Genomic DNA, 3,367 nt, shown 5'->3' on the forward strand with positions numbered 1-3,367 from the left:
GGGCATCTTGGTGCCGTTGTTGAGTTCCAGATGGCTGGCAATGATCGCTGCACATTACACACCCGGATCGGTAAATGTGCCAAAATAGTCCCTTTTTTTTTTTTTTTTTTTTTTTTTTTTTTTTTTTTTTTTTTTTTTTTTTTTTTTTTTTTTATTAATCCTCCCTTCTAACTCCCTAGTCTCATACCTAGCTGAAGCTTTCTACTGCTATTAACTGTCTTCACCAAGGCTCCTTTCTAGCATCTGTAGGCACTCCTAGTTAAATACACATCTAGAAGCTAGGACCCACACGTGCAGCATGTTCTTCTGTGCCTGGGTTATCTCACTCAGTGTATTTCCTGGTTCTGTCCATCCATTTGCAATTATCATAGTTTCACTTTTCTTTACAGCTGAGTAAAATTCCATTGTGTAAATATAGACTATTTTCATTATCCACTCGGGTTGATGGAGATGTAGGCTGATCTCATGTTCTAGCTGTTGTTAATTAATGCAGCAGCAATGAATGTGACTGTTCTCTGTAGTAGGGTAGTAGAATATCATGTCCTATAGGTGTATGTGCCAGAGTCATATAATTGGGCTATATGGCAGTTCTATTTGTAGTTTTTTGAGACCCTCCACACTGATTTTCACAGTGGCTGTACCAGTGTCGAGCAGTTGCTACGTTCTCCTGGCCAGCATTGCCCTATTTATGTGATGAATTACATTTATTGATTTATGTCATTTAAGTCATCCTTGTCTCTCTTGGATGAAGCCTAGTAGATTATAATGGATACTCTTTTTGATGTGTTCTTGATTCTGTTTTGTCAAAGAACAGAGACTGGGCTGTTGTTTGCTTGTTTGTTTGTTTTAATGGTGAGCATTGATCAGCCTCCTCAGGGATGGGGCCGTTCTATGCTGTCTGACTTTATATTTTTGCCTATTCCTTCTCAGTTCACCTTCATCCTAAACTCCTGCATGTCCTCTTGTTTTAAATATCTACATTTCTGCTTCTGTTTTTATCAGTTTCCTGTGCTTTCTGTTGTCTACCTCAATATTAATAAATAATCTTGTGTTTTTGGTTGTGAGCCTAACCTTTAATGGCTCATCCATCTCTTCAGTTTCTAATTATTAAGATTATTCTGATCTTATTTTTCTTTCAACTCATATCCATAGTCACGAATACATTATTACACAGTACCATTTGTGACTTTTAACACACTGAAATGGTTCATGTGTAGGGGATGCATAGTTTTTAGTTAACAATCATTGTCTTTTCATAAAGTGCCTATCCTTGTATTTGCAGATAATGTTCTGCTGTTGGCCAAGCTTGGTATTCCTATCACAAGTCTAATGGAGGAAAATTCTACCTGAAACCTCACAACAGGCCATTGTCTATTGACATTTGTAAATACTTCTACTGAAAAAAGAAATGTGACTTAAATTTATTATTAACAAGCTCAAGACATAGCCTGTGTGGGAGAACATATCAGTGCTGCTCTGGAACATATGAGTTATCAAACAAAAATCTGAGTATCAGCCATGAGTTGCCTCTTCTACATTATTGCTCAATGTGGTCCCAGAGGACACAAAACAATACAGGCTACTGCTGTTACTCTTGGTTGCCCATCATAACTGATGATAAGACCTTATTAATACTTCTGTTGCAGGACTTGAATTGACCAAGAATCTCTGTCCCCTCCTGGCTAGCTTTTGTGGTGCTGGAAGGCTATACACATAGTTGGGAATTTTTTTTATTCAGGAATAGACCCTGAATGCTACACTACTAACCTTTTAGGGAGGATGCATTTACCAGTGCAATAGTGGTATGGCAGTTGTGGTGGTAACCACCTGTTTTCTTGATTGGATTTAGACCCCGTTCCACAGATATAAATTCATGCCTGTTACTGTAATTCATGGCTAGGGGAGCCATAGGCAAATATGAATATATTTGTATTCAAAGGTGAATATTGTAGTAATTCTCAACAAAAGGTATATACATTAGTTTTGTTCCTGATGACTGTTACAAAATACCTGAAAAAGGAACTAAATTAAAGGGTATATTTGGGCTTACAGTTTAATAATATGGTCCTTTATAATGGGGAATGGTGGCAGGGATTGAGGGGGCTGATCACATTGTATCTGTCACCAGGAAACATAAAACAATGCATGCTGGCATTTAGCTTTTCTTCTTCTTTTCATTTGGTCCAGAAAATCAGACTGCCTGCCTGACTTCTGTTAACTCTAGGGCATAAAATATATTTAAAAAGTATCTTGAAATGTACTTCAACTATGGTACATTTTGAATATATATGGAATAGTCTATTCTGTGTTGAAGTTAAAGGTCTTGCCTTATCTGAATGGAAGTGTCTAAAAGGAACTCCCTAAGCTGGAGACAGCAGAAGGTTGGGTTTTTACACCTGCTATTGCTGTTATATGACCTTACCTGAAATGTGAGTTAGGCAGGTTCAGTAAGTCATTTTGTTAACTTTAAGTTTTGGTTTGATGTAGTTTTTTGTTTTTGTTTTTGTTTTAAAGATTATGACTATCTGTCCATTCTTATAAGATGTGCCCTGCACACCTACCTGATGCTGACAATAAGCAAACGTTAGGTGATGTACACTCCATATAGCATTCTTGCTTGCCATTTGTTGATGTGATTTGGGTTAGACAATCACATAGACAAATTCACAATCTCTCACATTGACATGGAAGAAAAATTAACTCACATTTTGTTCAGCTTTTCTGCATGGTTTATTTCATTTAGCAAACTTTCTTTAGGTTCATCCATCTTATAGCAAATAACAAAAGGGGGAAATAGTATTTTATTGTGTCCCTGTATGACCTTTTCCTTCTTTCTTTCTTTCTTTCTTTCTTTCTTTCTTTCTTTCTTTCTTTCTTTCTTTCTTTCTTTCTTTCTTTCTTTCTTTCTTTCTTCCTTCCTTCCTTCNTCCCTCCCTCCCTCCCTCCCCCCTCTCTCTTCTTTTATTTTTATTTATCAGTGTTTGGACCCTTACCTAGTTCAATCCTAAGCATAGTGTGCTGTAGATAACATTGAAAGGAACCTATCAGAATGTATAGCTCTTTTGTATACTGATTTCATGCTGGTTCATCAGAGGGCTAAAGGGAATACAGAGTAGTGGTGGTGTTAATTTTTCAGGATCCTCCAGATTGCTTTTTATAATGGTTTACCAACTTATATTCCTGCCAGCATGCAAGGGTTCGCTTTCCAACACACAACAATTTCTCACAACAAAAATTATCCATTTCCAGATATCAGCAGGAGTGAGAAAGCTTGCTCGAGAGTAGATACTATCTGAAAAGCAAAACTTTGTGCATGCTCTTAGAGCTGAAGACAGACTTTAGCTTTCTTTCTTTGGTTGCTGCAGTC

The 3,367-nt window shown here is 37.1% G+C and overlaps 1 pseudogene; it reads right to left on the bottom strand.

Moving 5' to 3' along the window:
- LOC110306350 overlaps positions 1 to 1,894 on the bottom strand; it is a 3,163-nt pseudogene extending 1,269 nt beyond the window's left edge.
- Positions 1,895 to 3,367: the final 1,473 nt, after the last annotated feature.

This window comes from Mus caroli, chromosome 11, assembly GCF_900094665.2.
Source record: "Mus caroli chromosome 11, CAROLI_EIJ_v1.1, whole genome shotgun sequence".
In the NCBI taxonomy this organism is placed as follows: Eukaryota; Metazoa; Chordata; class Mammalia; order Rodentia; family Muridae; genus Mus; species Mus caroli.